The 13,680-nt window shown below is 49.8% G+C and overlaps 1 protein-coding gene across 2 annotated transcripts in view; it reads left to right on the forward strand.

Annotated features, from left to right (window-relative positions):
- The window catches only part of uvrag (UV radiation resistance associated gene), a 292,355-nt gene that overhangs the window by 136,211 nt on the left and 142,464 nt on the right, over nucleotides 1-13,680 (forward strand). The gene's annotated exons all lie outside the window — the stretch shown is intronic.

Genomic DNA, 13,680 nt, shown 5'->3' on the forward strand with positions numbered 1-13,680 from the left:
TTTACAAACTGCATTTACAGACTAAAGCGGGGGTAGTGGAGGGTGGGGGGAAGTGATAGCGACATGTTAATACAGTTTTACTGCCCCTTTAAACCGATGGCCAAGATTGTCTGATGAGTCATCTTCACTCTTTTCAAAATATATTAGCAGTTTTTTGTCTTGAAAGAAGATAGTGTAGCGCGTCGATAAAGGCAAGGAGCCAGGTATTTCGGGAAGGTATATTTTATTGTATCGTGGGTCTCAGACGGGTCTAGTCTGCCGGAATGGCTTGGCGCCCAAACCTTGTCCTTATATACCTGAGTCCAGGACCGCCTCCCGGGACTGGTCCATTCCCGTGCCGAGGGGTCAGTAGTAGTATGGCCCGACCCTTGGGAGCCGCCACAGTACCCCCCCCCCAGATCCGGAGGCACGAAACGCACTGGTGGTCGCACAACCCGACCGGACCGCGTATGGTAATCGGTCGACAGAGGGGCCGGCGGAGGCACAGTTGGAGGGACAGGCGGTGGGACCCGCAAAGGGGGGCGACCTCGTGGCCGAGGCTGGGCCACCCGCACCGGTTGGTCGATGTCTAAGTGGGCCGGCTTCAGGCGGTCAATTGACACGGCCTCCGGCCGGCCCCCCATGTCCAAAACAAAGGTTGTCTGTCCGTGCTCCAGCACCCGGTACGGGCCTTCATACGGCCTCTGGAGTGGCGCCTGGTGGGCGTCACGGCGCAGGAACACAAAGGCGCAGTCCTGGAGGGCCGATGGCACGTAAGGGCGGAATGTCCCATGGCGGGACGTCGGCACGGGTGCGAGCTTGCCAACTCGCTCTCGGAGGCAATGTAGGGTGGATGAGGGCGGTTCCTCTCGCCCCGGCAATGAGGGCACGAACTCCCCGGGCACCGTGAGCGGTGACCCGTAGACGAGCTCCGCTGAGGATGAAGCCAGGTCTTCCTTGGGGGCAGTCCGGATGCCCAGCAAAACCCATGGTAGCTCGTCCATCCAGTCGGGGCCGGCGAGTCGCGCCTTCAGCGCTGCCTTCAGCTGCCGGTGGAACCTCTCCACCAAGCCGTTTGCCTGCGGGTGATAGGCCGTGGTGTGGTGCAGCCGCACGCCCAACAGGTGGGCCATGGCCGACCACAGCTCGGAGGTGAACTGTGGCCCCCAGTCCGATGAGATGACCACCGGCACACCAAAGCGAGCAATCCAGTGCGCGGCCAACGCACGAGCGCATGTGGCTGTAGACGTATCAGCCAGTGGTATGGCCTCCGGCCACCGCGTGAAGCGGTCCACCACCGTGAAGAGGTGGGTGATGCCCCGGGACGGCGGGAGCGGGCCCACAATGTCCACGTGCAGGTGGTCGAAACGGCGGCAGGGTAGACCGATCCCTTGGAGTGGCGCCCGGACGTGGCGTTGAATTTTTGACGTCTGGCACGGAATGCAGGTGCGGGCCCATTGGCCAACCTGTTTGCGCAGACCATGCCACATGAACCGCGCAGCTACCAATGAGATCGTTGCCCGGATGGATGGGTGAGCCAGCCCGTGGACCACGTCGAACACCCTCCTGCGCCACGCGGCCGGGACGATGGGGCGCGGCTGACCTGCCGACACATCGCAAAGTATCGTCGTCGCTCCGGGGCCGAGGGGAACATCCTCAAGGCGGAGGCCAGAGATGGCAGTCCGGTAGGCGGGCATCTCCCCGTCCGTTAGTTGGGCCTCCGCCAGGGCAGAATAATCAATGCCGGGTGCCACTTCTAACACGGCATTGATGGCGGGGCGAGACAATGCGTCGGCCACCCGGTTTTCCTTCCCCTCGATAAAGCGGATGGAGGTGGTGAATTCTGATATGTAGGCCAACTGGCGCTGCTGTCGGGCGCACCATGGGTCGGAGACCTTTGCCAGGGCGAAAGTGAGCGGCTTGTGGTCCGTGTAAGCGGTGAACGGGCGGCCCTCCAGAAAATAGCGGAAGTGCCGAACGGCCAGGTACAGGGCGAGGAGCTCGCGGTCGAAAGCGCTGTACTTCTTCTGGGCGTTGTCGAGGTGCCGGCTGAAGAAGGCCAGGGGGCGCCAACCCCCGTCCGTGAGTTGCTCCAGTACGGCACCAACCGCCAACTCTGAGGCGTCCACCGTAAGGGCTGTCGGGGCATCCTCCCGTGGGTGAACAAGCAGCACAGCCCGAGCCAGGGCCTCCTTCGCGCCGTCAAAGGCTGTTACGGCCTCGTCGGTCCACACGACGGTCTTACGCTTGCCCGCCAGCAGCTCCTATAGCGGCCGCATGATGTGGGCCGCGGATGGCAGGAACCGGTGATAAAATGCCACCATGCCGACGAACTCCTGCAGGCCACGCACCGAGGACGGACGGGGAAACCGGCGGATGGCGTCTACTTTGTCCGGCAGGGGAACCGCTCCTTGCGAGGACACACGGTGGCCGAGAAAGTCGATTGTGGCCACGCCAAAGCGGCACTTGGCGAGGTTTATGGCCAACCCGTGTTCGCTGAGCCGCTGGAAAAGCTGCCGGAGGTGGGCACAGTGCTCCTGCCGCGAGTGGCTGGCTACCAACATGTCGTCAAGGTAGACAAATAGGAAATCCAGCCCGCGACACACGCCGTTCATTAACCGCTGAAATGACTGCGCGGCGTTCTTGAGGCCGAACGGCATCCGTACGTACTCGTAGAGTCCGAACGGCGTGATGATTGCCGTCTTGGGTACATCCTCCGGGTGGACCGGGATCTGGTTGTAACCTCGCACCAGATCCACCTTTGAAAATATCGTGGCCCCAGCCAAATGGGCGTTGAAGTCCTGGATGTGGGGCACGGGGTATCGGTCCTCGGCGGTAGCGACGTTCAGCCGCCGATAATCCCCGCAAGGCCTCCAGCCCCCGTTTGCCTTGGGGACCATGTGGAGTGGAGATGCCCATGGGCTGTTGGAAGGGCGGACGATCCCCAAGGACTCCATCGTGCGGAACTCCTGTCGTGCCAGGCGTAGTTTCTCAGGTGGGAGTCGGCGTGCTCGTGCGTGGAGGGGTGGGCCGGTAGTTGTGATATAATGGTACACCCCATGCTTGGGGGTCGACGACCGGAATTGCGGGGCCATAATATCCGGAAAGTCCGCCAGCACCCGAGCGAAATGGGAGTCCACGGACGACAGCGGGCGTATAATGGGGTCATTCAGCCGCAACGCGATGGGCTCCATCGTGGCGGAGTGGACCAAGCGCTGCTGCCTGACGTCCACGAGGAGAGAATGAGCCCGCAGAAAGTCGGCCCCGAGCAGCGGCTGGGAGACGTCGGCGATCGTAAACAGCCACGTAAAATGACTGGCGCCGAAAACGATGTGGACCGTGCGGACGCCATATGTCTGAATAATGCTCCCATTTGCCGCGGTGAGGATGGGCCCCCGCTTCCCAGAACGAATGTCCAGCGGCGAAGGGGGCAGGACGCTCAGCTCCGCCCCGGTATCCACGAGGAAGCGGCTCCCGGACCGCCGATCCCAGGCGAAGAGGCGGTGAATCTGGCCGGCCGCCGCAGGGCCTATTGGTAGCCGGCCCCGGCGTTTCCCGGAAACGTGCACGGCTGGCGGCATTGTCGGGCTGCCGCACCCCAGCGCTGGTGGTAATAACACCAGTACCTCTTGCTGGTGCTGGCTGGAGCCTGCTGGTGTGGGACTGCAGGTGCACGACCCGCAATGGCCACCGGGGGCGATCTCGCAGGCCTCCGGGACGTAGCTGTCACTCCTTCCACAGCTCCCCCGCCCGACCGGAGAAAATCGGGCGCTTCTCGAGTGACGTTTAGCGCACTGACGTCATCACGGCGCACCGCCCACAGCGCGTCCGCGCGCCTGCCGAGGGCCCGGGTGTCTTCAAAGGAGGCGTCTGAGCTGCAGGCGAATGTCGGCCGGCAGCAGGTGCAGGTACGTATATTCAAACATCAGGCACGGTCTGTGCCCGACGAGCAGCGCGACCATCTCCTTCAGGAGGCTAGATGGGCGCCGGTCACCGAGGCCTGGCATGTGGAGGAGCCTTTCGGCCCGCTCCATTCGGGTTAGCCCGTAGGTTTGGAGCAGCAGCTCCTTAAGGGCTTTATATTTATCGTGGGCCGGTGGGTCCTGGAGGAACTCCGTTACCTCTTCGGCCGTGTCCTGGTCAAGGGCTCCCACCAGGTGGAAAAACCGGGTGTTATCCACTGTGATGCCCTGCAGCTGGAACTGGGCCTCCGCTTGGTAAAACCAAACGCGAGCCCGGGTGGTCCAGAAGGTCGGGAGCTTGATTCCTACCGCGTCGACAGCTGGGGCCTGGTCGGCCTGCGAGCCGGACGGGCGGTCGGATTCTGCTTTTCTGTCCATCCTAATGAATGGACCATCGAGGTCACCAATGTAGCGCGTCTATAAAGGCAAGGAGCCAGGTATTTCGGGAAGGTATATTTTATTGTATCGTGGGTCTCAGACGGGTCTAGTCTGCCGGAATGGCTTGGCGCCCAAACCTTGTCCTTATATACCTGAGTCCAGGACCGCCTCCCGGGACTGGTCCATTCCCGTGCCGAGGGGTCGGTAGTAGTATGGCCCGACCCTTGGGAGCCGCCACAATAGACACAAAACACTGGAGTAACTCAGCAGGCCAGGCAGCATCTCTGGAGAAAAATAATAAATGAAGTTTTGGGTTGGAACTCGTCAGACATGGAGTCTGCTACTTCAGTACCACTACTTCAGTCTGAAGAAGGGAAACCCATGGCAAGAAAGAACATTGCCACTGTGATTTTTTTTATTCATAAAATGCTGGAGTAACTCAGCAGGTCAGGCAGCATCTCGGGAGAGAAGGAATGGGTGACGTTTCGGGTCGAGACCCTTCTTCAGACTGAACTGTGAAAGTGTACAAGAGTAACTTTGGGTAACCTTTTCACACAAAGGGTGGTGGTGTATGGAACGAGCTGCCTGGGAAGGTAGTTGAGGCATGTACTATTGCAACGTTTAAGAAACATTTAGACAGGGTTGTGGATAGGATAGGTTGAGAGCGATACTGGCCAAACGTAGGCAGGTGGGACTGGTGTAGATGGGGCATGTTGGTTTGTGTGGGCAAGTTGGGCCGAAGGGGCTGTTTCCACACTGTATTCCATACATTGTCTGACTCTAGTGCTTTCTTGGACCGGGAGGTCATGATCAAACCTGGGTCCCTGGAGCCCCGTGGCAGCAGTGCTAATTTCTGTGCTGCCTTCTGATGGAGGTGCACAAGGTTGTGATATTGTGTTGCAGCACTCTCTCCACTTGACGCTAATGCTAACTCCTTTAAAATTCTAATGGAACAGCTGAGACCGAGAGATGTGAGCCGTTTTGGGGGAAAAAAGTCAATGAACATAAGTTCAGAAGTCATGGAGCAGAATTCGTCCCATCGAATCTACACCACCATTAAATCTTGGCTGAATGGCAGTTCCTTTGAAAAAACCAGCTTGATTGGTTCTACCGTTGTTAGAGCTGTCATTGTGGTTACTGGACATAAGTATCTCACTTCAGATAGACACAATGCTGGAGAAACTCAGCGGGCCAGAGAGCATCTCTGGAGAAAAGGAAGAAATGACATTTTGGGTCCAGACCCTTCTTCACAGCGAGATTCAGGGGAGAGGGAAACCAGACGTATGAAAAAGTGCAGAACAGATCTGAGCCGGCACCGATGACCAAAGAGCCCACAATGTTCCATTGTTGGCTGCGGAAGTGATACGAGCAGTACCTCACCTGTCCATCGTACACTTTGAGGTGTATTTGCATCCACATTTTTACTTGATGTAAGCGATTTTGTTGAACGAACTTTGTTTTTAAATGAAGATAAATCTCTCAGTAATTGCCACAGTTTAGAAAGATTTTGTTTCCATTTATGGCAGCTGCTTTTTAAAGGCGAACTCTCGTCAGATTGCCCATCAATCAGGGCCGGATACAAAAGCAGGACCCAGAGCTGAAAGCATTTGCTTTGGGGAGAGTACAGATCACAGTTAAGAAGAAAGAAATTATTGCTCAGAATATCAGTGTAGATTATATTGGGTCTCTTGGGAAGATGCTGACAAAGTAGTGACTTGGAAAAGAACAGAACAGTTAATACAAGAAATACAACAGTAATAAAAAAGGAAAGTAATAAGTTGCTGGAAGAGATTACACAGTTGTAATCTAATCAAGGAGGTCTTGATTACATGTGGAGTTTGAGCAACTTGCCATTTGAAACCTAAGACACATGCTGTGTCTTGTTATTGTGGTACACCACAAGATACGAGCCTGGTCATTTGGGTTAGCTTTGCAGCTTCTCGGTTTCCCACCAATCTCTCCACTCGGTTAGTGGCATTCACACAGAAGGATCAATTCGTGACTTCATGAATGGTTTTGGACAAATCTGCACTGGTCTGAAAGGGACATAGTTTTCGTGGAGTGTGCGTAACTCTTTGCGTACAGACCACTCTCCACACCATTGACTCCACCTACATTTCACGCTGCCTCAGAAAAGCAACCAAAATAATTAAAGACGTGTCCCACCCTGGTCATTCCTTCTCCCTGCTCCTGCCGGGCAGAAGGTGCAAAAGTTTGAAAGTGTGCACCACCAGACTCAGGAACAGCTTCTTCTCCTCTGTTATCAGGCTTCTGAACGGTATTCCATAATCTAGGGTACTGTCCGATTCACCTCTACCCTATTGTGGACATTAGACTTTGCCTATGGAACAGGTGCACTGCAATGCTGAGAACGATCTTCTGTGCTCTGTATCTTCCCCTTTGCTCTACCCATTGTGCTTGAGTTTGGCTTAATTGTACAAATGTATAATTTTATCTGATTTGATTGGATATCATGCAAAACAAAGCTTTTCACTAGACTTCGGTACATGTGACGATAATAAACCTAAACTTAAACAGAAGGAAGTAGCTGGGGATTGGGGAAAAAAAATTCCAGTAAGATACAGATTGTTTTTGACCTTAGGGTCAGAGAGGGACTTAGGCTTGTAGCCACAAAAAATTCGAATAGATAGTAAATGCCAGCATAAAACTGAGATGAGTTTTAATGGCCTCCCCTTTATTCTAAGACTGTGGCCCCTGGTTCTGAACTCGCCCAACATTGGGAAAAAATTTCCTGCATCTCGCTTGTCCAGTCCTTTTATAATTTTCTTCCTTAAATATATCACTAATATAATTATTCTTTCGCAGCAAAGTGCCAATATACCCCAGCGGTATGAACATTGACTTCTCTAACTTTAGATAGCTCCTCTGTCCCTCTCCTTTCCCTCGCCTTTCCCAGATCTCCCATTGTCCTCCTGTCTCCAACTACATCCTATCTTTGCCCCGCCCCCTCCCCTGACATCAGTGAAGAAGGGTCTCGACCCGAAACGTCACCCATTCCTTTTCTCCTGAGATGCTGCCTGACCTGCTGAGTTACTCCAGCATTTTGTGAATAAATACCTTCGATTTGTACCAGCATCTGCAGTTATTTTCTTACACGGTGTATTTTAAGGAATAAGATCTGTTTATTTACAATTGTAAGAAGGCAATGATTATTTCAGAGGTTTCACTAATTTTTGCAGGGGGTAGGGATTTTCTGAGGATGCATCAGGAGCTATCAGTGTTGTAGGAGATGAAGTCAAACGAATAGTCATTTTTAAAGCATATGACAGGTAACTAACTATTGATGCGGAATGGTTAAGTCGATTGTAACATATGGATTTTTACTTGTGATTCGCATTGACAGTAGAAGCTATATGTGCCAGAAAACAAAGGGTGAGTGGAAGGAAAATACTGTATAAATGTAAAACAACATTTGACTTCTATGCCCAAGTAAATCTAGGGATTGTTTGTACGTTGTCTTCACTTATACTGTGATATTTGGCAAGATTAGTTGGTTTATTTGCAGTGTTAACGCAAGATAAGGCATAAATCAGTCTGAAAAATGGTTCGAACCTGAAACGTCACCCATCCATGTTCTCCAGGGATGCTGCCTGAACCGCTGAGTTACTCTAGCACTTTGTCCTTCATCAGACACAAAGTGTTGGAGTAGCTCAGCGGCTCGGGCAGCATCTCAGGCGAGCATGAATAGGCGATGTTTTGAGTCAGGACCCTTCCCCAGAGATGCTGTCGGAACCGTGAAATTACTCCAGCACTCTGTCTTTTTTTTTTGTAAACCAGTACCTATAATTCCTTGCCAACAATACAACATCAGGATCAATTCCTGAAATGACAGGGTAAAGAAATTGCTTGGAAGAACATGAAGGGGATGATAGTGTTTTGAGATAGGCCATTAATCACCCTTAATGGTGGATCATCATCCTTAAGCTTTTAAGCGTCTGATTGCCTAATTTAATTCACAATTTAAAAAAACTTTTAAATAATTTTGCAATGTTAAAAATTCTAAAGTTGAAGATCTAGTTAACCTTTAGAGGTGACAATGCAACCGTACTGGTGAGGACCGTCATAGTGAAAGCACTGACCTTTGGACAATTTATACGTTGTGTATAACCATCAAATGCCTTTTGAAGCTCAAAATAAATGTTGAGGAAAATGGTTCCAGGGCAGAATGAACTGGAGATGTTCAGTATTTATGCTGTTACTCATGAACACTTATACGAAGCTGCTTGTAATTTTACATGTCTCGTGTTGTTTACAATAAAGCTGGTTATGGATCATTTAGATAAAGACCTATCATTGACTGGTTTGAAACCAGACGATTTTTTTTTAGATTTTTAGATTTAGAGATACAGCGCGGAAACAGGCCCTTCGGCTCACCGAGTCCGCGCCGCCCAGCGATCCCTGCACACTAACACTATCCTACACACACTAGGGACCATTTTTACATTTACCCAGTCAATTAACCTACAAACCTGTACGTCTTTGGAGTGTGGGAGGAAACCGAAGATCTCGGAGAAAACCCACGCAGGTCAGGGGGAGAACGTACAAACTCTGTACAGACGGCGCCCGTAGTCAAGATCGAACCTGAGTCTCCGGCGCTGCATTCGCTGTAAGGCAGCAACTCTACCGCTGTGCCACCGTGCTGCCTGGTACCTACATTGCTGTCCAGCACTTTTGTGGAGTCAGAGCTACACAGCATGGAAACATGCCCTTCGGCCCAACTTGTCTAGGAGTTGCCTAACCAAGCTAGTCTCACTTGCCTGCCTCTGATCCGCATCCCGTCTACTTTTTCTATCACATACTTGTCCAACGTTAAATGTCATTGTACAATGTCACCTATTCCTTTTTGCCAGAGATGTTGCCTGACCCGCTGAGTTACTCTAGTATTTGTTTCAGTCTTCGCATTAAGCCAGCATCTGCAGTTCCTTTCTACACATACCTGTATCTCATGGTCCCTCTGTTACACCACGCAGGGAAGATCATTCCAAACGCACCACTCTGTTTGTGTGTGAAGCAGTTGTTCCTTTGTAAATATTTTCCCTCCCACCTTAAACTTATGCCCTCACACTCACACTCATTATTTTAATGAACTTCTATAAGTCACCACTTAGCCTCTCGTGCTCCAAGGAATGAAATCCCACTCTCTCCAGCTTCTCCTTATAACTCAAATCCTCCAGACCCTGGAGGCAGCGAAGAAAGCGAATGGTATGTTGGCATTCATAGCAAGAGGATTTGAGTTTAGGAGCAGGGAGGTTCTGCTGCAGTTGTACAGGGCCTTGGTGAGACCGCACCTGGAGTATTGTGTGCAGTTTTGGTCTCCTAACCTGAGGAAAGACGTTCTTGCCTTAGAGGGAGTACAGAGAAGGTTCACCAGATTGATCCCTGGGATGGCGGGACTTACATATGAGGAAAGACTAGATAGACTGGGCTTGTACTCGCTGGAATTTAGAAGACTGAGGGGGGATCTTATAGAAACATATAAAATTCTTAAGGGGTTGGAGAGACTAGATGCGGGAAGATTGTTCCCGATGTTGGGGGAGTCCAGAACCAGGGGTCACAGCTTAAGGATAAGGGGGAAGTCTTTTAGGACCGAGATGAGAAAACATTTCTTCACACAGAGAGAGGTGAGTCTGTGGAATTCTCTGCCACAGAAGGTAGTTGAGGCCAGTTCATTGGCTATATTTAAGAGGGAGTTAGATGTGGCCCTTTTTGCTAAAGGGATCAGGGGGTATGGAGAGAAGGCAGGTACAGGCTACTGAGCTGAATGATCAGCCATGATCATATTGAATGGCGGTGCAGGCTCGAAGGGCCGAATGGCCTACTCCTGCACCTATTTTCTATGTTTCTATGTTTCTATGTAACATCTTCCTATGTTTTTTGCACCCTTTCTAGGTTCATGACATCCTTCTTACAGTGGGGTGATCAGAACTGTACACAGTACTCCAAATGTGGTGGTACAAATATTGTGTACATCAGTTTCATGATATCCCAACTCCTGTACTCAATGCCCTGACTGACAAAGGCAAGCATGCACAACACTGCCTTCAACGCCCTCTACAACTGTGTCACCACTTTCAATAAGCCACGTACCTCCACCTCTTAGTCTCTGTTATATAACACTCCCTGTGCCCCTACTTGGACTATCTTTAATCTGACTTTACTGGACTTTATCTTGCACTAAATATTGTTCCCATGTAATCATGTATAGTCTTTCTGCTGACTGGTTAGCACACAACAAAACCTTTTCTCTGTACCTCAGTACACGTGACAATAAACCAAACTATTAAACTACCATTTCGATCCTGAGTACCGGTGCTGTCTGTGGGAGTTTGTACGTTCTCCCTGTGATTGGGTGGATTTGGTTTCCTCTTATACTCCAAAGAAGTACGGGTTTGTAGTTATTATATATACAATTGTACATTGGCAGTCGAGTAAGCGTAGTCATAGGGTGATACAGTGTGGAAACGCACTTCGGACCAATTTTCCCACATCGGCCAACATGTCCCAGCTACACTAGTCCCACCTGCCAACATTTGGTCCCTATCCCTCCAAACCTGTCCTATTCATTTACCTGTCTAACTGTTTCTTAAACGTTGGGATAGTCCCAGCCTCAACTACCTCCTCTAGCAGCTTGTTCCATACGTCCACCACCCTTTGTGTGAATAAAATTACCCCTCAGATTCATATTGAATCTTTTCCCCTTAAACCTAAGATAATAAAGATCCTCGATCGACCTACTCTGGGCAAGAGACTCTGTGCATCTACCTGATCTATTCCTCTCATGATCTAATACACTATAAGATCTCCCCTCATCCTCCTGCGCTCCAAGGAATAGAGTCCCAACTTACTCACCCTCTGCCTAGAGGTCTGGCAATGGGATGATCACTGGTCGACGTGGATGCGATGGGCCGAAGGGCCTGTTTCCGCGCTGTATCTCTAAAGTCTTTACTACCTTAGAAGGCTTAGGAAATTTGGCAAGTTCCTAACAACCACCACCAACTTCTACAGACGTGTGGTGGGAGGCATTTTATTTGGATCCATGACAGCATGGTTTGAGAAGAGTTCCATCCAAGACCACAAGAAATTGCAGAGGCCTGTGGATATTGTCCAGACCATCACACAAACTCGCCTCCCTTCCATTGACTCCACCTACACTTCACGCCGCGTCATCAAGGACCAGTCTCACCCCGGTCACTCCATCTACTCCCCTCTCCATCAGGCTTTGTAAGGCACTGGTCAGACCATATTTGGAGTATTGTGAACAGTTTTGGGGCCACCTATTTGAGAAAGGATGTGCCGGCATTGGAGAGTGTTCAGAGGAGGTTTACGAGAATGATCACAGGAATGATTGAGTTAACATATGATGAGCGTTTGACAGCACCTGTCCTGTACTCACTGCGGTTTAAAAGGATGAGGGGGGACCTCATTGAAACTTTCCGAATAGTGAAATGCCTGAATAGGGTGGATGTGGAGAGGATGTTTCCACCAGTGGGAGAGTCTAGGACCTGAGGCCATAGCTTCAGAATAAAGGACATACCTTTCGAAAGCAGATGAGGAGGAATTTCTTTAGTTAGAGGGTGGTGAATCTGTGGAGTTCATTGCCACAGAAGGCCGTGGAGGCCATCTTTGGGTATTTTTAAGACGGAGATTGACAGATTCTTGATTAATAAGGGTGTCAGGGGTTATGGGGAGAAGACAAGAAAATGGGATTGAAGGGGAAATATAGATTAGCCATGATCGGTTGGTGGAGTAGACTTTATGGCCTAATTCTGCTCCTCTCACATCTGACCTTATGAAGAAGTACAGAAGTTTGAAGATTCGTATCTCTCGATTCAGGGGCAGTTTCTTTTATCTCAATCCATAAGAAACACAATTACTTAAAACCAGATGATATTGCCCTAAACTGTACAACAACGTTCTTAGTCAGAGTTGAGTGCAAACGTTCATAAATTAATCTCATTTTTTTGAAGAGGATGTTATGATACAGGCTTTATTATGGATATTATAGGGAGGAAATTGCTTTTTAAATAAAACAAAGTCTGTTGTTGCCTTCATGTACCATAAATTTGTGGTTGTAATATGAAACCTGTTATGCTTTTACTGCAAAGAATTGTGTGCATTCCTCGGTTAAATTACTTGATAGATGGCTATTTAAAAATTAATGTCTTGGTGGACATCACTCGCCTTGGGTTAGTTTATGGATTCAAGTTCAAGTTGCTCTTCAATGCTCGTGTATAATCTGTAAACAGCTAAAACCTTGAGGAAATGCTTCAATTGATAGATAGTGTAAGAAAATAACTGTCGATGCTGGTACAAATCGAAGGTATTTATTCACAAAATGCTGGAGTAACTCAGCAGGTCAGGCAGCATCTCAGGAGAGAAGGAATGGGTGACGTTTCGGGTCAAGACCCTTCTTCAGACTGATGTCAGAGGGGCGGGACAAAGGAAGGATATAGGTGGAGACATGAAGATAGAGGGAGAACTGGGGAGGGGAAGAGAGGGGCAGAGGAACTATCTAAAGTTGGAAAAGTCAATGTTCATACCGCTGGGTGGCAAGCTGCCCAAGCGAAATATGAGGTGCTGTTCCTCCAATTTCCATTGGGCCTCACTATGGCAATGGATAGGTTTAAAGGGAAATGGGCCAAACGCAGGCAGGTGGGATTAGTGTGGGACATGTTGGTTGGTATGGGCAAAATGGGCCGTAGGGCCTGTTACAATGTATGACTCAAATTGCCTTTCTTTGATTGACATATTAAATTGAGCTACTTTACCTGCTCCACGAAGTAAAGGGGAAAATAGAAAAAAATATGCAGTTATTTTGAGCATCTGATCTTCTGAATCCTGAATGGAGTTCTTTCTTGTCTAGCAATTCCAATAAATGGTTTGTTCATTTCGTTGCTCTTCATGGAAGATACAAAAGCTTGAATCGACATGCCGCCAGATTCAAGAACCGCTCTTTCCCTGCAGTTACCAGACTCCGTAACGGTCCGCAAGCTATGGGATAAATGTTCTGATCTTCCAACCTTGCTCATTGCGCTTTTTTAATCTGCACTTTCTTTGCACCTGTGGCAACTTAAGGGCCTGTCCCACTTAAGCGATTTTTAAGGCGACTGTTAAAGTCCTAGCAGATCGCCAAAATTTATTTTTACCCTACGACAATGACCACGACAATGCCGAGTCAGGTCGATACAAGTTACTTTTTTTGTGAAACTAACACCTGGCTGAGATTACACCGTCTTCGGAAACATCGCAAAATTCCCAAGCTTACCTCACCGTCAAACTGTCGCCTCCAATCTACCTGTCAAATGTCCTGACGGTAAATAAATTGGTTAAACACAAGTAT

This window comes from Rhinoraja longicauda, chromosome 7 (genome assembly GCF_053455715.1).
Source record: "Rhinoraja longicauda isolate Sanriku21f chromosome 7, sRhiLon1.1, whole genome shotgun sequence".
Classification (NCBI taxonomy): domain Eukaryota; kingdom Metazoa; phylum Chordata; class Chondrichthyes; order Rajiformes; family Arhynchobatidae; genus Rhinoraja; species Rhinoraja longicauda.